At 34.3% G+C, this 23,506-nt stretch overlaps 2 long non-coding RNA genes across 2 annotated transcripts; one reads left to right on the forward strand and one right to left on the reverse strand.

The window, feature by feature from the left end:
* Positions 1 to 12,340: 12,340 nt before the first annotated feature.
* Positions 12,341 to 14,619, forward strand: LOC119641772. The gene is made up of 2 exons (XR_005247886.1): positions 12,341 to 12,790; positions 12,894 to 14,619. It is a non-coding gene; the product is annotated as an uncharacterized LOC119641772 (long non-coding RNA).
* A 2,737-nt stretch (positions 14,620 to 17,356) lies between these two features.
* Positions 17,357 to 20,730, reverse strand: LOC119641771. The gene is made up of 3 exons (XR_005247885.1): positions 20,424 to 20,730; positions 18,164 to 20,363; positions 17,357 to 18,104 (listed from the first exon to the last, which is right to left on the reverse strand). It is a non-coding gene; the product is annotated as an uncharacterized LOC119641771 (long non-coding RNA).
* Between the last annotated feature and the right edge of the window lie 2,776 nt (positions 20,731 to 23,506).

Below are 23,506 nucleotides of genomic sequence, written 5' to 3' on the forward strand. Positions count from 1 at the left end.
ATATGACATTTGGAACAATCTTTGGTATTAGCGCTAATATAATTAGCCGTCTCGCTGTCGTCCGCACATTTGGTTAGCCGATTTTTTATGATCTGGCAGTCGGTGAGAACATAATAATCCATACCGCACTTGAAACAAAAGAATATATTGCACACTTTGTATATCACTCTCTTAGGAGCGATTTCCCGTGAACGCACTATAATTTGACAATTTGACCCTGGAGAGAAACGCAATTCCGGATGAAATTTCACATAATCTTTAAAAGCAAATTGTTGATATTTTTCTCGCATAACGGGTCTTGTTACTAGTGTTAACATTAAATCCTCCGGGAAACGAACATTGCACATTGCCGCCATACAATCGATTTGCGCGGAGATGCCATATAAAGCAAAGAGATGTTAATAAATTTTGAATTCTTATCATATTATTATTATGATTAATTTAGCCAGAGACATAATAAATATAATAATAAGTTTTGAGATCAGCATATAAGGCTATCAGCTTAATGAAAACTTTATCGCACTTCGGATTTGAACCCATGACCATCGAGTTGTTATCAAACAGGTCCCTACTATGAAATTATAAACTTTTTAAAAAGCGATCCCAGCTCTAAGGCGATCTAAACTCGGAGAAACCCAAATGATGATGATTACTCATCTCAGAAAAACCTCATCGCCATCAACAGAGAGGAAAATGAATTAGTTAGTTTGCTAGATTTCAAGAAGCAAAAGCTAATGCAACGAGGCAATACTATGACAAGTATTTCAAATTTCTTGATGAACTTACCTGAAATACTTGCGTTTCGAAATACATCAACCAACAATGCTTGCAGAAGACATGACTACATGACAGGCTATAGAATTTATCGCCTAAATGAACAATAGTACACACGGGACACATTTGACTGCGATATTGATGAGAAATGGTACTGAAACTATTTGACGCGCTTAATCCATGTAGCCAACTATTATTATTATTATTATTATAGTTATTACTGCTACTGTGGCCATTATTGCACGAAAAATTTTTACTATAAACCCTTACAGAGACTTGAGCAAATAGCGGCACTTGTTGACGGTATATCAGCGTTTGAATTTGGAAGCATCTGAGAATAATAGAAAGAGCGCGAAAAACTTGAGAAAGTAATTAAATGAGCGATCACATGTTGCAAAGTATTTGAACTTCGAGTATGGTAACTTGAGAGAGTAATTAAATGAGCGACCACTTGTTGTAGTGATGACAGCCCTCCACATCACACCGAAGCGATAGACTCATTGCTTTTTCTTATTTATTTTGTATTATTTAAGAATATTCCAATTTGCACAACCCTTTTCTTATACTTGTGAAATTTCACAGAAAGTCGTTAGCTTGTTTTCCCCTGTATGTGTTTTTGTCGTTAAGATTTATATATTTGAATAATATACATTTAAACTTCCTTAATTAATAAGAACCCAATAAAAATTATGATCCTGTATATTTTTTGTAAGCATTTTAGTAATTTATCGGTTTAAGATTTAATTGAAGGATAAGTTATACACTATTCTCAGCAATTTTGCATGCCGGGGAGCTGACCACAGCGCGCAGCAATAAGCTAAAGAAAATTCCCCATAGCTGAGGAATTTTCAATTTTTATAGTAGTTCTAATGTGATTTCTTTATATGAAAAGTTTTTAAAAAATTTTTGTACATATATGATTTTTTTAATTTATATATGTTTCAAACCAATTTTACCCATACAAGTCTGCACGTCTTTTTTTTTTATTTGTTCTAGGGTCACGGGAGAATCTCACAATAAGCAATTTTTCGGAATAAAAAAAAACCTCTCTTGAGAAAAACGATCGTTTCACTCGAAAACTTTTTGGAAAAATAAGCAATTTTTTATTTTGCTCCTCTCCTCTCATAGGCGAATCTATATTTTCCTTGATTTGTCTTTTCGTGTCTAAATCTATCAAAGACGTAGTGAGCAAGGATTATATTAAAGCAAACCAGTTACATTGAGCAATAGCCATCCCTACATTACACAGACAAACTTTGGACTTCTTCTCTCTTTAAATTCCTCTCTTTTACTTTAGTTATTACACCAAGGAGTTATAAAAAAAAAACCGTAGCAGCGCAAAGTAGTAATTGCTCTTTCGTAAAGAACAATGGGAAAAACAGACCGACTCGAACCCTCTACATTTGGATGCACAGACGTTACATATGTTTATACCATTTGATTATAGGTACAAAATTCAACTTTTTATTATGCAAATTTGTATGCTGTACATAGCTGTTTATACAGAATATACTAAGTTTATACGCCTGTATGCTACACTCAAAAGAACTTTCGATAGACCCATCTTTTTTATGTTCACTATTAGTTTCTGAACGCAGTTAAGCCTGTATCTCACACCCCCCACTTATTTTTATGTTTAAGCCAAAGGTCTCAATTTTTCAGAGGTTTGGAGAATCTTTGGTATGTTGGCCCAAGGGCTGCGGAAAGACGAGTTGAAGGGTCACCGGTCACATAAAACCTTTTTTATGTACGATAGTTATACACAAAAAAAAACACAATTTCCAAAATATATATCTCATAGTCTACTTTGGATTCAATATTCTATACCAACACCATCACTAAATTAAATTAATGATTCCAAACATTTTTGATTTCTCTTTAAAGACAGTGCTTTAGTTATTATATTGGCCACAAGGTCATCGGTCTTTAAATATTAAACTATTAGTTGCCTTACATCCAACAATCGTCTTCTTTGGAACGCCCACGGTAAATGACGTTCCCTGCCAAGTGTTGAGCGCTTCTTCGCAGCTTTCTTCCATTAGCAAACTATTCAACTAGAATGACTCTAATACAACGACTGCCAAAGTCGTATATATCGCCTCATTAGTAGAAAGAACTAAAGTTGGCTGTTTTTTGATATCCATGATATTTGAATTTAAAAACATGCACGATAGCGGACTTTCTATCATAAAGGTCACCTTACCAATCCTGATTTCGGGGCGGCTTATTACAGCAGCACATAGAGTGCTACCTATTGCTCCTTGATACGGAGAATTTAACTTTTCATTACGCATAACTTTTGATAACTTTTAATTAGAATTCACTGACGTAGAGACACCATTGCATTCGTCTATTTTGAACCTTTTCAGCACGTCTTTAATATACAGTTCTTGAACCATATCTGCTTGAAAATATGAGTTGAGTTGAGATTCTTCGCCTTTGTCTTTCACTGAAACAGAGCCTGGAAGTATTTCATAGAAATTATGTTCATTCTCTTTAACTTTATTTGAAATTCTTCCTTCAAGGAATTTAACATTCATCTCTTAATTTAATAATTTATCTCTACCTAAAACCACGATATGGTTAGCGGGTGTTCAGTGTAACCAACAGACACAACTTCTTGCAAAGAGAAGAGCGGTCGAAAATTTGCGAGGGACAAGAGAGACAACTTGACCCTCTCCTCTAAACACCTGAAACCGGCCTTTCCAACACCACAAGTCCACGAGGCGTTACACCATGCGTACGATATCTTTTATGCAGCAATGGCAGCACATGGTGGAATGGGGCATCAGCAAGCACGTGCAGGCAACTATAGTGGCACGGTTTGCCTTCTTGCGAGAAGCAGGATCCTGCAGCAGGGGCAGTATCCATCGGACCAATTTGCTTGGACAGGAAGAAACTTCTGGGACAAAAAATATGTTGTTATTTCTTCAACTGATGATAGCAATTTCACAAACCCGTACTTTTGCCTAAAAAAAAGCCCTAGATACCATTGCAACATATTGTTATGAAATTCGCTTTTTACAAGATACAGTCCATATCACTGGATCGCGGAAATATTGTTCAAGAGAAATACACTTCAAAGTTATTTTATTTACAATTATATTTCTTTAAATGTAGGATTATTTACAATTTATTTTTTTGGCAATACTTTCGACTGCTTAACTCTAATATTCTTTTTCTACTCTACTGTCTTTCACAAATATTCTATTTATATACATATTTGCCACCATATTACTAGCACCTAATTTTGTGACTTGATTTTTAATTCGTTAACCTGCTTTTGTTGGTGACCGTTTTCATCGGCCTGCAGCTGCATGACGCGGCTGCGAATACGCACTTTCCTTTTACGTGTCTGCTTTTCCGCTAATCGCTTTCATCGGCCTGCAGCTGCATGACGCCTCACGAATGTACATTTAGTTGTAGAAAATGACTAGATTTGGGATTTCTGTAGCAATATATAGACTCTATCTCGATTCTACGCGATGAGAATTTACTTGTCCTCGAACCCGCGCGCAACCGAAAACTTCATAAAGTCGAAATCATTAGCTAATTTATGTGCTATTTCCGCTAAATTACATGAGAAACTGATCTCAGTTAGAGGTGTAATTTATGCCCCGAGCTTAAAGCATGTGTCAGAAGATGAAATATTTCGCGAAATGGGCAATGGAGGAGTGACTGAAGTCTATAAATTCACTAAATTAAATGACGACGCAAACACTGGCTCTCCTACAGAAAAAGATTATTATGACCTTTGATCGCTGTCGGTTGATGTGGCTTGGTATAAATATAAAGTGAAACTCTACATTCCAAATCCCATGAGATGCAAAAACTGCTAACGCCTGGGTCATACGGCAAAAAGGCGCACCAGTGCTCCACCTTGTGCTAACTGTGGTCTTCCTCCATATGCTGAGAGCTGTACGCGTAGTTCCTGCATAAATTGCAATCATCAGAACTCCGCAGTTAAGAAACAATGCCCACGTTTTATACAAATGCGTGAAATTTTAAAAATTAAAACAGAAAAGTACTGCAGAATGGGCGAAGCGAGACGAAAGTACCGGGAAATAAACCCATCTGCAACCCAAAGAATTGACAAAAATAATACCTACGCTGCTGCCGCCTCGCAAATCGAGCCTAGTAAGCCTTCAACTGCAACTCCTTCCAATGACAAACCTGTTCTACCATCAGCCAAAAATTATACTGCGAAGCCAGTCCCACTAGCCGCAAAAGATAATATTGACAAAAACAAAACAACAGCAAATATTGAAAAAATTAAAACAACAACACTTATCCTAAAATCTAATAAACTAAATTCTCCAGAATTAACAGTTCTCAATTCTAGTCAACAAATTACAAGTTGTAATAAATCCAATCTTTCATCCCTTAAACAACCTTCAATTTTAAATTATTCACGTGCGTCCACTCGTTGCACTTCAAATGTACGCAATCACCTAAGTACACATTATTCTGCTGCTGAGAACAATTTATTCACGCAAAATTCTTATAGTGACCTTTTCGACGCTGACATGTCAACATAATCCACCTACCACTCCGTTTCCATGTGACTAAAATTAAATAAAGGTTTTCAATTTCTACAATGGAACATTAAGGGATTTATTAATAGTTTTGATGAACACCGTATGCTCATAAATGATTTAAATCTAACCTTTATATCCCTTTAAGAGACCCATAGTAGAAGCTCTTTTAATCTTATTCCACGCAAGTTATATACTGGATATTTCATGAATGCTGTTCAAAATTCATATTGCAAACAAAGAGTTGCTGTTTTTATAAGATCAAGTATACCTCAAAAGCGCATAAATTTAAGCCCACACTTACAAGCCGTAGCGATACAAATAACCTTAAACACAAAAGTTTACAGTGCTTTCGCTCTATATCCCACCTTCGCAATCGTTTTCTCAGCAAGAACTCTACAATTTATTCTCCGTTCTTTCCCTCCCCCCCCCATTAATTATATGCGGCGACTTTAATAGCTGGAATACCATCTGGGGCTCAACAGCGAACAGCATTCTTGGTACTCTTTTAGAAAAGACCTTCATTCAAAGCAATCTCTGCATTTTAAATGATGGAAAACCAACGCACTTTTCAACTGATCACAATTTTTCACATATTGATTTATCATGTTGCTCTCCATCACTTCTTCCTTTGGTTTCCTGGTCTATGTCTGATGATCTACATAATAGTGATCACTTTTCAATCATAATCGATCGTTAACTTTCAATGTCCCCTGTTACTCTAGCAAAACAGGCCAAATTCCTTCTAGATAAAGCAGATTGGACTCCAAATAGGCCGAGTCATTTCTGAATTCAAAGCCATTTAACGGGAACTGCAACCATGATGTTGCTATTATGTCTAAAGCGATTCGCACGGCTGCTCATCTTTCTATTCCTCAATCCAACAGCTCTTTTAAACGAACTAGGGTTCCTCGGTGGAAAAACCCGCTTTCGTTTTTGAAGAAAAATAAAATGGATCTATGGCACCGCTTTAAGAGATGTCCTGGTCATGATCATTTGTTATTATACAAAAAGGCCCGCGCACTATTCAGGAAGGAATTAAGAAAATCAAAAGCACTTAGTTTCCAACTATTTTCGAAAAGAATTCACAGAAATACATCAATGAAAGTTATCGGGAAGAAAATCAACAGACTCAATAGGACTTTAAACCTGAACGAAATTTCTGCCATCTGCACTCCCAATGAAACTTTAACTGACGTAGATGAGATTTCTAATTACTTTCGAAAAGTGTGGTGCGAATACTCCTCTGACAGCAACTTTTCCATTGCTTTCGTCGAAAATAAAAGGACTCCAATTTCTCTTTCAAATTGTATTGACGGATGGGCCACCTTCCTGGAAAATTGCGTATCTACCTTAGAATTTAAAAGTTGTCTCTCTATATCGAAGCGGAGGACACCTGGTCTAGACAGCATCTCCTACCAAATGATCAGTGCTCTGTCTAATTCAAGTAAAAAAAATTACTGGACCTATATAATACGGTATTTTTAACTGGCCATATATCCTACATGTGGAAACTAGCAGCAGTTGTCCGAATTGGATTACCACCCAATCTCTCTTTTATCTTGCCTCTCAAAAGTATTGGAAATTATTATGTCATTTAGATTACCTTGGTTTCTTGAGTACAAGAACCTGATAACAAAGCTACAAGTTGGTCTTAAGCGGGGTAGAGGGTGCATCGACGCTCTTTTACATATTGATTATTTTACAAGCAAAGTGATTTCCGAACGGAATCATGTAACAATTCTCTCAATTGATTTCGAAAGACATTTGAGTTGGTCTTCATGTTATTTTAAGACTCTTGAAATCATGGAATGATAGACCCAAATTCTTCACCTACATCAAATCATTCATGTCGAATCGGCGGTTGAAAGTTAGAATTAATAATCATCTTTCTGATTCCTTTCCGCTAATGAATGGCATTCCGCAAGGAACTCCTCTCTCTGTCACGCTTTTCCAGATCGCCTTCAACAAAATTAGCAAAATTCTTTGCCGTGTACCGAGAATCGAACATTATCTCTACGCGGACGATGTATACATTTTTACAAAAGAGAAAGATAGCACGAAGGCAATTAACATTCTCGGATCTATTGGACGGGAGGTCTCCTCATGGGCAAATTCCTCAGGGGCTAAAATTTCTGTACAAAAATCAAGAAAAATGCGCATTTGTCGAAGGCAGATGTGCGATGCAGGAAATCTACTGATGCATATTAATGACTTACCAGTACAAAACGTGCAGACGCTCCATATTCTCGGGTTCACGTTTTTCAACAATTATCGTTGGAAAACAAACTGACTTCGGTTAAAAAATTCTATTTTAACAAGGGTAAATTTCATACAGTACGTTGCTTGGAAAAAGCTATGGGAATATCACCAATATTGCTTACCTTACCAAAATGCTTGTTTTAAGCAAGATTGACTATGCTTTAATAATTTATGGCAATAACTGCAAATCTAATATCAACACCCTCAAACCGGTCTATCACCAAGCCTTCAGAGCAAGTTGTTATGCTTTTCGGACGACGCCCATAAATAATATTATAATTGAAAGTGGTCTCCCAACTTTAGAAAATAGACTTTATGAGGTAAAAGCCAAAATAGTCCCCAAGCTTCTTAATTCAAACAAATCTATTCTCGGTAATAGCGTGAGAAAGATTATTATTGCAGAGAAAATTCGAAAGTCACCATCTGCAATTGACTATTGTTTGTACATCGCAAAGGAATTGAACATTCCTTTAAAAGTTTTGCGCTATTTTGGTGTTAAACCTCCATGGATTTTCAAAGACTACACTTTTGGCATTTCGCTGTCTATACCCAAGAAAGAAGATACTCCAAATTACGTTTTCAGGAATCTGACTTTTGACATTTTGCTGTCTATGCACAAGAAAGAAGATACTCCATATTTCGTCTTCAAGAATCTGATAGCTGAAAAAACCCAGTTACTGGAGAGTACCGGTTGGAATCTTTTATACACGGACGGCTCAAAATCATCTGGTCTGCTGCTTCTGCTTCTCTAATTATGGGTGATGTCATGGAAAAGTTGGATCCTCAAAGATAAACTGGAAGAAAAGGTAAAGAGAAAGTTACAGAAGGAAATCTACAATACCATCATCAGCACTACTCTTTTATTAATCCTCAATTAACTCCACCTTTATATCCAAGAAATGTTGAGAAAACCAATATCCAAACATATTCGAGAATTGGCCTTGGTCAGACAATTGTAACTCATCAATGGATCTTGAAGAAGTCTTCCTCCCCAATCTGTGGACAAATTCTCACTGTAAAGCACATTCTCTGTGACTGCCTTAACTTTACCTAGAAGTATTGCATTTGGAACGTTTAACCCTACGGACATTGTACAATCAGCTACAGAGCAGAATATCAATACAATGTATTACTTTATCAGAACTACTAGGCTCAATGTGTAATGTACTTTTATAAATTAGAGCCGATAGCCTGTGTTGCTAATGCTCCATGTCTAATATTCCATTTTTAGATTAAAAACAAGACTTACGCCGCGTCAGATTATGTATTTCATCAAAGGAGATTGTTTGCTCGTTTTCAAGTTAATATTATATATATATATTGATAAATTGCTTATTACTATTCTATTTTAGATTAGAATAAAAGTTAAGTCGACCTCTCCGGTCAACGCCTCAGCACCATGAAAATGATTCGCTCTACTCCAATGGTAAGTTTTTGTGTTTATCTCTGCCTTATTTCTATTTAATGTTAGAAAAACCAACAAGTATAAGGCGATGACTGGCGCCCCCAATTATATGCCGCCAATTACCGTTTCATTGCGCCAGATTATCTGAGTATCACGCAAGCATACGCATGCGATACTTCTATTGGCGAATGATAAGTTTGTGGTCATGTTTATATACAAAATTCAATAACAACAACACTTTCCTTTAGCAGATATCAGCACATCAGCATTGAATTTAAGTTTAGTTTATAATGGTGTAGGCCTAAAGGAGCCTAAAGGCCATTCAAAACAATTGGCAACGCACCTATCACGGTACACGGTACCTCAAGATTGGTGTGGAAAGCCGTGCTTATATGCTTAATCTCTCTTTCTCTGCTATTATCTGTCACGTAATGAAATACCAATCCTGATCGGAACTTGTGCATCGGTGACAGCGTTATTGTTAAATATACATATTGTTTAATATATAAAGGTAGACAAACTTCCATTGCAAATATATCTATATATCATCGCTCTCGTACGAGTGCATCTGTTAAGCTTCGTGAAGTTTACAATAAATAAGATAAAAACGTGAAACGTAGAATGTTTAATCTTTTCGCCTATTTCCAATACCTCCATTTCCCTATTAAAAATTGTGAACAGTCTTAACACATGCCAAATACATCTTTAAGCAGAAATGTACAAAAACGAAAAGTAAAATATTATCTTGCAAGCCATAGCAAATATTACTCTGCGATTTCTTAAAACCATCAAAAGTATACACAAAGCAAGGTAAAACATCATATTAGTTTTTATCCTCGCATGGATTTCTTGTTCCTTTAATTTAAATTAAAAATTGTGATATGCACCGCTACTAACAATTTCTCTGAAATAATAATTCAGTTGGTACTTTTATATATGTAGCTCTTTAACGGCTGAATACCAAAGCGAAGGCCAACTTTCAGCTACGTATTATTATTATTATTGCTTTTATTAATTTCGCCACAGAAATAAATTCTAAGACTAAACTCTTAAAGCACTAGCATCTTCGGCTTTTATTAAAAACTCTACCGCACTTCAGATTCGAACCCGCGACCATTGACTTGCTAGGCTAGACAAAGGAATTTAAGTTGTTGGTCGATAAATGTGATTCTAGAAAAAAGGGTGTGAAAAACTACATTCTATAAAGCATTGTAGTTTCATGCATAGTGAAAAGGCAAGAGAAAAAAATAAGCATTTTTAGGAAAGAAAATTACGAAATAAAAATTTTTTGGCATTTTATAAGAAAAAAAAGCAACTTTGAAAATTTCATTAAAAATTGTGTAAAAAAGTCTGTTATAAACAAAAGAAAAAATATGTCAATACAACGAATTCGTTGTACGACCAGAGAATTCGTTATACGACCAGAGAATTCGTTGTACGACCAGAAAAGTTTGTTGTACGACCAGAGAATTCGTTGTACGACCAGAAAAGTTTGTTGTACGACCAGAGAATTCGTTGTACGACCAGAGAATTCGTTGCTAGTCGAGATTCCTCGCCTTCGCAGGCGGGTATTTCTAAAATTTTATTAATTTATACGTTTGAAAAAAAGAACAAGAAACTGATCTAAATAAGGGATGAATTGCACTTTGCAATGCGCATTGCGCACTAACTGTCAAAATAAATTTGATCGTGTGTATTTGAATGTAGTTGAACACGTTGCTTGCGCTGCGTTGTGCGTCAACGGAAGTTTTTGGCAAACGTTTAAAAATTTTGGGTGGGTTGTGTTTGGCAATCAAAGCAGACTGACGTGTTTATAAGTAATAACACGAAATCATATGGTTTTATATGCTGTGAAAAACAAATGGATTGATGCAAAAATGAAATAAAACTCGCGTTAAACTACTACTAAATAAATTGCAAAAAAGAAAGGGTATTATCTTTGGTTTTTTTCATCATAAATGAATACTATATTTTGTTTCTATACTATAAATAAATGTTATGTAATTATAAATGATTGTTTTATTTCTGCTTTATTGAAAAATAAAATTCATTTTTTCATTACATTTATATATCAGTGATTTTTTATTTAAATAAACTTCATTATGATTAAACCGGGGGTTTTGGTTTCAATAATATTCAAAATAGTGTAAAGATGAGAGACATTGATGGCATTATTTTCCGATAATGTTGCCTTGCGTAGCGACCTGCCATGGATTTTCACAAAATTACGTAGAGCAAAGTCGACTTTGCCTGCAACTATTGCAGCGTTTTCGGGATTCATGTGGATGTGGCTTAACCGCACCCTTCAATGAGACGCCAATACACCGCGTTTTCGATTGTTCTTCTTCCCCGGGATAACCCTTTATAGTAGCGTGCCATCGCAAGGTGGTCAAAGGACCATAATGATCCAAACGAAATCGTTACACATCTTCTGGAAGTGCTTTGAAATCTCACCGATTTTTGCATAAATTATGATTGGAATAGGTTCTACATCGTGTTAATTACCACACCTTGCATGAATTATGGTTGGATGCGAAATTTCAGTAAAATTCGGCACTTTTAAATTGCAAATAAAAATATAAATTGATAATGGGCATGAAAATCTTCTTTGTGTTGCATGATTAAAATACGCCTTTAAAGTTAGGCAGATTGTACATGTTTTTTGTTTTTTTTTTTTGTTTATAGTAAAGAAAACCAACACTATCGCATAATGATTTTTTATTTAAAAGAGTAATATAAATATACAGTTGGGTGTGCATATCAATCATTTGTATTTATCTAATATCATTGATTGTAAACTTGACTTTCACAGTTTGAGCAATTCATTCTTCGAGTGGTCTGCGGAAGAAGCCGCCTTAATTACGCCTTGGAATTTTCCTTTAACCATGATAACTCGCAAAGCGGGTGCAAAATATTCTCATTTTCCATAGCTTTTTCTGCATTTTTCGAAAAACGCAAGCGACGACGCAGCTAACATAGAGTTGTTTGCCACGTTGTTCTCAAAATTTCTTGAGATCACCATCATGCTGATAATTTCGCCCTTTGTCTGCTTGTTTTAATCAATAAATCAGAAAACGTTCTTCAAATTACATTTTTTACTTGTTTTTAATAATTGTGTTTATTCAATTAAAAAAGCAACAGCTAATTATGGTATTGCGCAACCAAACGGTTGTTTACATATTGAAAATAAACCTGCACGCAACCAAACGGTTGTTTACATATTGAAAATAAACCTACACGTAGACAAATAGCTGTGTTTATATATTGAAAATAAACCTACACGCAACCAAATGGCTGGAAATGAAAAAGATGATAATAGTTGTTTGGATGTAGCACAGCAATAATAATACAAAAGACGTGTTTAATTTGTGTTAAAAACATTTAAGTATGTGACAATAAGAGAGAGAAAAAAAAAATTAATCGAATTGATGATGAGAAAAGAAATCGTTATTGATTGATATGGAAAATGTGATATATATTAAGACGTGTAGGAAGTAGAAAATATAACTTTTCGAGAATTTATTGACAAAACATTATAAACAAAACATGTGTTTAGGTAAATTAATTAATATTTGAAGAGACAAAATTTCTACATACAATGTCCTAAATGAGAGTGATACGACGAAAGTTTTCTTAGCTATTGTGAAGAAATGAAACTGGGACGCCGTGGATGTGCAGGTTTTATTAAGTTTCGCTTTACACCCTTCTAAAAGTTTAACTAATTTCTTCAAAATGTGCAAAATGAGAAATAGAGAAAATGTCGATTCTTGCAAAAATCAAAATATAGGTTCTCCCAACGTGTTATTATCATTTGGTAAGTGGCCACACGATTAGAGTTGACTTTCATTAAGTGAATTGAGAAATTTAGTTTTGCTTGATTTTAACATTATTTATTTTCGCTTATTTTCTTCTTTTAGGTCGCAGACGTTTTTTAAATTTTTTGAAACGTTTCCCTGCTATCTATGTCTTTCATTTTAATTAACACTCCGATTCATAGGTTCGATGCAAATAAAGAATTTCTCGGATTAACAGGATATTATAGAAAATTAATTAAAGATGTTTCTTATTTAGCAAAACCATTCACGAAATATTTAAACAGAATGCAAAAATAAACACTAACGACGTTTTTTATCAAAAATCTTTCGATATCCTTGAAAGGACCCTGACATATCATCCCAACTGTAAGTAACGTGCTCCGCTTCACGAATTAATCTTTCGGCGTATTACGCAAACCATACACTGAAACTAACTATAGCCCAGATGAAAAGGAATTGTTAGCTATTGTTTGGCACACCAAATATCTTCCATCCCAGAGCCATTTTTATACAATAAATAAAAATTTATTCATGACGATATAATATAACAATTTTTGGACTCCAGAAAACGCGAAAGCTAAACGTACAAGGCTTAACCAAAAAAAAAAACGGACAACTGAATAGAATCGAACATTACAACAAAATTCTTCACATCATAAATGTTACAAGGAAACAACCAACCTCTTCAAAACATATAAGCATTACTAGTACAACCGAGAATAGATTTCTACTGGATGCGATATGTAAAGCTTTGCTTTAGTAAAAGAAAGAAGAAATTGTCTTAATCCTTACCTTAAACGCAAACGCGAGTTTATCAATATGTTACGGTTGAAGTTTATAGCCGAGTCTACGGGGTAGTGATAACAAAATCCAAAATATGCACTCGACAATCTATACACAAACGAGCACAACTTAACGAACAAGATAAATAATCCAACAATTATTAATAATTTTAAAGCCACCCAAATATTAATTAGCAATTACATGAACAAATTTCAATAGTCTCTAGAAAAGAAAATAGCAACCCTCGAAGATGAAGAACTCGACTTAATTGCAAACTTCGATGCTTACACAAACATTAAAGTGTCATTATTTTCCAAGACAATAATATTGTGTTAGTTATATTAATGCCACAATTTTCTGCAAACATTTTATCAAGAATCTTATTCGAAGCAATCTCTAATCCTCAAAACAAGTCCATTATCTTGAAAATCACGAAATATTGATGCATAACATAACGATGTTTATGAATCTATTGTTACAGAAAACTTAGAAATGCATGTAACATATCATTTTTTACGTGCACAGCTGATAGACAAAGATAGAGAGAGCGAGTGAGTGAGAGAGAGAAAAGCGTATTACATTGCAATGGGAAGGGCGCTGATTAGCATGTTGAAAGCCATTAGGAGGATACGTACACCGAAGACGAGGATTGTTCGGTAGATTTCCGTCTTCGTAACTTTTTCAAGTTAAAGTAGCCGCAACAGTATGGGATATCCTCGGTCCGAGAATATCTTGCTTTTTCATTTGTGTACTGTCCGTCGAAGTGTACCTGTACACCCTTGTCCTGAGGACTTAACCCTCCCAGCGCGTCGATGCCTAGTAAGTCATCAACTACTTCAGCTTCCTGGCCTTCATCTTCGTTTGCAACGGGTTCAAGGCATTGATTCTTCGCCCTCCGCGCTGCTTCCCTCATCGAATACCCAACTGGTCTGTCTGTTTAAATTATACTACCGGGGCTTTTAATGCAAGATGGCCTTACCTCCCTTTGTTCGTCCATCTGTACATCCCTTTGTTTATTCTTTCTCTAACTGTTCTAAAAATCTGCTTTCCTTTATGTGCGTTTCGTTAAATACGATATAATTCGTTATCACTGTTAATTTCTATGTTTTCGCCCTCTATGTCCCCGCTGATAACTGTGCGGTCATTCGGTCAACTGCCCGTTCCAAACCTAATTCGTGCGCGTACCGCAGGTAGGTCATGGAACTTTAATACCTATTGGTGGACCATATCAGTGCCCGAAATGCGCAAAATTTTGCAGAAATCGCCGAGCTCTAACCAATCATCAGGTGTTAAGAGCATACTTGGGTGTTTCAGACACAGCTGCAACATGTTGATGTAAGATGTCAAATGCATTGTCTTAGCCTTTTAACAGCTACTTAATTTTCCAAACTTACTGAATTATTTATACCTAATGTTTATTAAAATGATGCAGAAACTTAAACGCATGGTAGACGTATGAGACGCTTTCAAGTACTGAAATCGCAGGTTTTCGATATACGATACAAATATCTGAAAGGCAGCGACATTGAAGTATCTAATGTAGAGCATGTACTTGCTTTTCACTGCCGCAATGTTATTATTGAAAAAACGAATTGTAATATATTGTTTTTTATATTTTGATATTATTTGATATTTATAATAAAAATAATTTGTAAAACAAATACAGTCCATGGAATCTTAAATATTCGAAATTATTCGATTTCTTTTTGATACATGCAACAAAGCTCTTAGATATTATTGATTTGTTGATTATTCTAGAAATAAGGGACAATTTTTTATGAAATTGTTGGTCAACTTTGTTTAAATTATAAATCATACGCATTGAAATCTATATATGAAAAGTCAGGCTAGATTTCTTGAGGTCAAAAAAGCGCTGTCGTCTTAATTTATAAGTCGATTTCTTCAGATTTCATTCTTTAAATTTTTGCTTTGGTTTGTGGGGTTGTGCTTTCTGAATTCCGCAATTTTTTCGTAGTGTTTAGAAGTGTTTAAAACTGTTTAAGATTGTTTAATAAGATTTTATATGCTTTCAATGTTGAATTTCGCTATTTTTTTCAAAGTGTTTATAAGTGTTTAAGACTTGTTGTTTTCTCTGACATCTTTAGTCTTTTTAAGCTATTTCTAACAATTTTCCATTTTATTCTTACGTCTTCTGTCGTTACAGTTGTAATTATCTTTTGTGTTAGTTCGTCGGCTAATGCCCTACCAGCTACCTTCCCATGAATATAACCCCCTTTCTGTCCCCACAACTCCGGATATTTCTTCAAAAGGTCACTGTTTAGTTTTAAATATATCTTAGTTTATTCATATCATGTATTTGTAGTTATTTTAAATGAATATTGTCACTTAACGTTTGCTCTTGCTTTGCACATTCAAGTTTGGCTGAATGAGCATTCATTAACTTGGCATTGTTCATGCACTTGCATTTGCATGCTTCTGTGTTGGTCTGCTTTAGCACAACTGACCATAAACAATGATATCACAAATTATGCAATCCACACCTTGAAGTGTGTCGTCGTTGTTTACATTAATTTGTTTATGTTGCATTTTTCATGGCACACTTCAAGTCGTTCATATTTCTGGAATAAACAAATGCAAAAATTGCAAGTGCATCAACTTATACATTCGTTTATTGCAAAATAATTCTAAGTTACTTTATAAGAATTATAATTTATAATCCGTGTCCTTAACAATAAAATTCGTCTTTGTACTATCTGAAATTGATCGTTATCTATTTCTTAACGGTTTCTTCCAGTTATAAGTCCTGGAAGAACCATATATAAAAAGTTGGTACGACCTGACGTGACGTTTGATCGAATCATACTAACCGATTAAGCCCCTGACCATTTGGTTATTTGAATAGACCGTGCAAAACAGTCCTTCCCTATTTGTTTAGTGCACACGTTGGACACGCCCAAAAATAAATTCAAAATAGTCAAAACACTTTGACTTTACAGTCACTAAAAATCACGTCAGGGATGAAGACCATTTTAATAGTATAAAATAATAATATATATATAATAATAAAATAATAACACAATAATAATACAATAATAATAGAATAATAATAATATAATAATAATACATATTATAATACTAATAAATAACCTGAAATGGAAAAAAACAAAAGATAAAAATATTTGTTAATATTTGTTTCTTCAATAATATTATTAATTATTAAACCTAACTTAATTTATTATTTATAGTGAATTAAATTTAGTAATAAGTTAATAGAAAATTATTTTCTATCTTATGTTTTCAAAACATATGCTTATTCAAGCTCAATACTTCATTTAATATATCATCTCATCATTTAGTAATTAAAGGGTTAGTTAAAAAATAAGAAAGAAGAAGAATTACTGTTAGGATTTGTCCTACTAACACATAAGGATCTTCTACAGGTCGAGCTCCAATTCAAGTTAATCAAATAGCAATTATGAATATTGATCAGAGTATAATTTGATTGATAGGGTAAAATTGAATACCCCGGAAAAAAAAAACAAAACAAACTTTGGTGTCATATAAGAGAGAACGAGGAAAAAATCAGCAAAATTTTACGAGATTGCATAACAACAAATTTGGTCGCATCTGAGAGCAAGTTACTCTGTATTTGTTTAGAATTGAGAATAATGCAATGAGTCGGTCTGTATTTGTTTACAATTGAGAATAATTGAAAAAGTCAGTCTGTATTTGTAAACAACCGTCTGTTGAATTGAAAAAACGACTAAGAATTTGGAAGCATCTGAGAGTAAGCGTATAAAAAATTATTCTGTGTTTGTTTAGAATTGAGAATAATTCAAAGAGTTGGTTTTATTATTATTTTGTTTTAAATATTGAGTGTAAATGTACTAAGCCCATAAGAAATGTGCCTCAAATATTTAGATTATAAACTCGGCTTTTACATGCAGACATGTTGAGTGCATTACGACAAAATAATGATGTAAAATTAAAAAAAGTTGCAAACTTTGGTTGAAATGAGTTTATTTTAAAAATGAATTAACGAAAAAAAATGAATTAAAACTTAAGCTGCAGGAATAAGAAAAAGTTACAGTGAAGAAGGCACTTTTTAAACAAAGTGCGTTAAATACCCTATCCACCTTCGCTCAGTACGGGTATTCATCGAAATACTTTTTAAAATAATAGCCCACTGTAACATTTTTACTAATTTTAGATCAATACAATTAAGAGAAAACGAATGAAGTTTTAGTTTTTTCTTGCCAATCCAATGTGGAAGGAAGAATAGTCTTTCTATAATTTTTCATTATTATAATTGAACATATCAATATAAATTTCACGGTTTTCCGCACGACCCTTGGCATGCCGTGATAGGCGCGTTGCCAATTTTTTTAAATGGCTGGCTCAGCTGTAGGCCTACGCCATTATAAACTTAATTTAAAACTATAATATATCTATATAATATCTATATAATAATAAATAAATCTAAGCTCCGTTAATACATAATATAGGTACATAATAAGTATATAGAAGATACTTATAAATTGATCTGGATCCTTGCTGATGTGCTGATATCTGCAAAAGAAAAACATCGTGGTTACTGAATGTTATATATAAAGATGATCCCAAACTACCTTTAAAATGATGACACATTTTCAACTCTTCTTGCACCCAGTTTTTTCGACTCAGCAACAAATTGATGATGAAGCCCAGAAGATTTGTTCGGCGCTCCACTATGTGATATTCCATAATGTTCAGGTGCACGCTGAAGGCTTTTAAAAAAACCTCATCGACTTTGTGTTCTGGAAATTCGTAGTTCGAGATTCTCGTGCGCCAGGATTGTATTGTGATCGGGATGCTTGGCGACAAGTACGCCGTTAGCTTCTGAGCATGCCTCTTCTTTTGTTATGGCCAGGTTCTCGAGGCATGCCGGACATCTCAACTGCTCCCGTACATATTGACCTATGCCAAAGCCCGTGAGCACCATGAAATACTCCTTATCCCTTCTCGTAAGTCGCGTGGGGGCTACGTTGAATGGCACCCCATCCAGACCATATGGCACAAACTCCTCTTCGGCCTGGGCTTGTATCGTGTAATCAAACTTATCGATTAGATCATAATCATGAGCTATTGTGGTGCCGCTTCCCCATACTTCGACTTGCCGGTTCATTAGTCGGGTGACCAGCTTCATTACTATTTCCGGCTGCCTGGTCCGGTTCTTTTACTTACTGACGCCAGGGTAAGCATTTCGCAGCCCATCTATTAATTCCATGAAATTGTCCATGCTTTCAATGGTTGCGTCAACTATTTCGTCCGCGTCGAAGTTATTATTGAAATATTTTTTAAGTTCCGCTAGCACCACTTTCTGCTCCTCCCATTTGGCGCTGCAGATTTTGTTACTGTGAAAAATTTTGACGAATTTGATTAGAGAAGCGATGGCTTCGTATGTTCGCATTACTTTGTTCTCCTTGATAACTTTCCGCTGAACTGCCAGTTTTAAGGTTGCTACTGCTGCAGGGGTGAAGAATTGGACATTATCTTCCTCTTTGTATTTTCCGTTTTTGAATTTCGCCAGCGTATACATATTTTGTTGGCCCCTATTACAGACTACTGCTTTCACGTGCAGCCCGATTTGCTCAACTATAGTTAAACATCTATCTAACTTGTCTGGATTCCCCTTATAGCGGGTGATGGCCATTTAATAAAAGTAAGTTTTTATTTCCATAGAATAGAAACAAGTGTGAAGAAATCAGATTAGAAAAATGTTAATGATTTCGTTGAATTTTTAAAGGATTTAATATGTATGACAGGCTTCAACCTATGAGAGTGCCTTAATTTAGAATTTGAAGAAGCCACGATTGGATAAGCGACTATAACTTTTGCTTTACTTTTCAGTTCAAGTTTATGCAATTTCAATTCAATCCGATTTAATCCGATTTAATTTTAAATAATTTAGTCTAAATTCAGTTTCAATATTTTTCACCTAATTCATTCAAATCATATTCAGTTAAGACAACATTTTGTACAAGATCGTGCTCTATTATCCTATTAATATTTTCCAGATGACCTATTCTTAGCTTAATTAAGAATTGGAGGTAAAATTAATCTCTAAATTTATGCGTATGGTTATCAAATATTCATTCAAAGCGAATTGAGACTTTTTTACTTATTTATGCCTAGCACACGAGGATATTTTAAATGATGGATCGAACGTAAGACAATCGGTCGATACATTTAAACATCTTCGTCTCTCAATATATGGTTACATAACGGTCACAATACCTTACAAATTTTGCCAATGGAAATTCCTTTTCGAAACTTTTCCATATCATTCGTCAAACAGAATTAACTACAATTTATTTATTTCTTTTTTTCTCTCAACCATTTCGCATTTAACCGCGAATTAGGAGCATTCCCTGCCGGGAGTATTATTGCGATTAGATTTTCGCATGACTTTGAAGTTTAGCAATGTAAGTGCTTCTATCGTCATTAGCTCTTCGTGAGTCCTGACAAAAAAATCTGGCTACAGTAGCGCATATTGATGACGATTACGGAGATACACATCCCGTTTGCACTTGTTCACCCATTCTCCTGTGATATTTGATATAAGTGTATTAAATACTCCCAACTGTTTTACAAAGTGCGAATAGAAAGGCGGGTATAATCACTTTCATTTTCTTTTTTTTCTTTGTCTACTTTACGAGCAACAAGCAATTGCTCAGAAAACGACTCGTTTGGGATATGAAGTAACGATCTGATCAAGCAGAGTCTGAGCCATTTCGCATCGTCCATATTTTTGGTTCAGATTCGCAAACATAATGATCGTGTTTACATCTGAAAAAAGGAAATGAAATCAAACTGCTTATTGGTAGTGTCAGAAGGTATTTTACTTACGTTCTCGCTCTGCCAAACTACTCAATGCCTTATGCAGCAACTGTTGATTCCTATGGCAAACAATGTGTTAGCAGCGGAACGCCACACTTCTGGCACAGATTTGAATTTCTTTGTTATGACGCTAACCATTCCGGTAAGTTCTTCCTATTTTTGCAAATCAAAAGAAAACAGCTGTAGAATGTACAGAGAGAATGCGTGCCAGTTGAATTCAAAAAGAAAACAGCTGGAGAATGTATAGAGAGAATGCGTGTCAGTTGAATGATAGTGTTAATGAAAGTGCTTCCCAAGAATTGTTGTTAAGCAAAGATTTTGAAGATGTAATGGCTTCAGAAGTGTCGAAGGAAGAAGCAGAAATGGCTGCATTTAATATATCCGAAAATTCGGCGGCGAATCTTTGCGTACTTACGGAACCGGTGCCAAATTATCATTATCGGTTTCCTTCGTTTACAAGGATATAGTATCATTTTTTAGATATAAAAAAAGCTTCAACTATTCTTTCTCTTATAAATCATATATTTATAAATGAAATGCTTTTATAATTTTTTATTATTATTATTATTATATAATTTTTTAAAAATTATTTAGAGCCGACAGCCTGTGTTGCTAGTGTTCAATGTCTTTTTTTTAGTCTAAGAATTCAATTCATTAGTCTAAAATTAAAATAATAATAATAATAATAAGAATTATTTAGTGTTAGTTTTTTCTTTTTATTATTATTCGTTTTTTGTTATTTATTTATTTTCCTCTTCATAATTCTTAATAAAGGATCGATATTTTAAAAAATATGAAATGATCTAATTTAAGATTAAGATGAGCGAGTTGTTCTTTCCCACAAATTTATGCGGTACTTGATTATGAATGATGACGTAAAAAACCGACCACTCAAGCAATTGCAACGTAAGAGAAAGTGATTAAGAGCGATATCAAGAGAGAACAGAAAAATCAGCTAACTTCGAGCATATTCATTCAACACGTGTCAAGCAAGGTTAGCAAGGTTTCGATTTATTTATAAAAAGCTCGTATGGTTTGGGTGATAAAAATTGGGAGTGAAGCCAATTCTCTCTGATACTAAATTAGATGAGAAGCAAGTAACATTATGGTCGGTAATTAAAAACGCTACACTCCTTCGCTTAATATGAGATGGGCCTATTTCAAGTTTTTCCGGGTATTGTATATATTTGCGTCAAATTAACATACCCTTACATCACAAGTAGTTTAGGATGTAATGCGTGTAGTATTCAATAGCCTCAAAATCCAACGACATTTCAAATTATGCGGACAGACATCACGGGGAGAGAAAGGTAGACAAGCTTGGATCGATTCAAAAACTTTCTGGGTCGTTCGCTGTTGTCTGCTCGCATTGCGTATCTATTATCCGTTAGTACACTCACATCCATAAACAAACCTGCACACCCTACCTCCGGCACGAAACTTGGTGTACTTGTTTGGTTAACATTATTATTATTATTATTATTTTAATTTTAGACTAATGAATTGAATTCTTAGACTAAAAAAAGAGACATTGAGCACTAGCAACACAGGCTATTGGTTTTTTTTATATATACATCAAAAAAAAGTTACTTTCGGCTCTATTATCTTATATACGATACCACCTACAGTAAGTTATCACTGCCTTTGAATCAATGGCGCCTTCCTTCATTGTAACACAGCAAAGTAATTGTCATCTGATATCTACGAGTTAAAATCACAAGCATAAAACAATATCCTTAATGGCATGCCGATCTCATATCACTAAGTTGGTAAGAATGTCCTTCACACTTACTACAGCACGACAGCATCAAGACGTCAACGTATACAAATAATGTGCAATCGTATATGCACGTTTGCCTTATCTTTGAAAACAACAAAACATTGTTTAGCACTCACATATCAGTATTAACAGTAAATACGAATTGAATTTTAATATAGCTTGAATCACAACAAAGTAATTTATTTTACATGAGATACACATTAAAATAATTACATTAAAATAATTAAATAGTTGATTGTTAATTACAAGGTGATGAAATTTATTAACCATTTCGGGTTTTTTTATATATTGTGTAATTTATAAATTTATTAAATTCGATAAAATTTTTAATTCATAAGGTTAATGACTTACTCGGCGAGTCTTTGTTAAAAATTTCTTTTAGACTCAATTGCCGATCGTTGCATATTTTGTTTATTCCTCCTGGTTGAGTAAGATATATTCAACTTTGTTTCGTACAGTATATTTGAACGAAACTATAGTCAAGGGTTATATAAAACCACCAAGCAAACCACCGACCAAACCACCAAAACTACCAAGTGATTAATTGTCTCTTCCAGCACTTGGAATTGGAAGAAACGCTAATAGAACAAAAATGATCAATGTTTAAACAGCAATGATAAAGTTTTATTGGAAAAAACGTGAATTATAAATTACAATTTCTATAAACTAAAGCAGAATTATTCTGCAATGAATAAATATTATAAAATAATGCACTTGCATTTTTGCGTTCGTTTACTCCAGTAATATGAACAGCTTGGAGTGTGTGACGAAAATGCAACATACGCAAATTAACATAAACAACGACGGTTAAGGTTTAGATTATGTAATTTGCGATATCGTTGTCTATGGTCAGTTATGCTAAAACAGACCAACACAGAAAGATGAATATGCAAATGCATGTGCATGAACAATGCTGTGTTAATGAGTGCACGTTCAACCAAACATGAATGTGCAAAGCAAGAGTAAAATATTAAGTGAAAGTATATATTTAAATTAAAACAAATACAAAACTAAACAAAATACGAGTAAACTGAAGTATATATTTAAACTAAACACCTCCCTTTTTACTCTGCTGTGTTACTCTATGCCTACGTTTGTCAATACCTTCGTGAGCGCGATAGCAAAGAGAAAGGGTTCTATATTCCACAGTTCCCACAAGCGAAAGATAAAATCTAAAAACAATTTCTAATCAAATTCGAAAATTGCAAAAGACACGTCCTCAATAAGATTTTTTCTGATCTAAAAAGAAAACATTACAACCAACTGATCCTACCAAACTTAATAACTAAAATTAAGAAAAAACCTGATACTA

The sequence above is a fragment of the Glossina fuscipes genome, unplaced genomic scaffold (genome assembly GCF_014805625.2).
Source record: "Glossina fuscipes isolate IAEA_lab_2018 unplaced genomic scaffold, Yale_Gfus_2 177, whole genome shotgun sequence".
Lineage (NCBI taxonomy): Eukaryota > Metazoa > Arthropoda > Insecta > Diptera > Glossinidae > Glossina > Glossina fuscipes.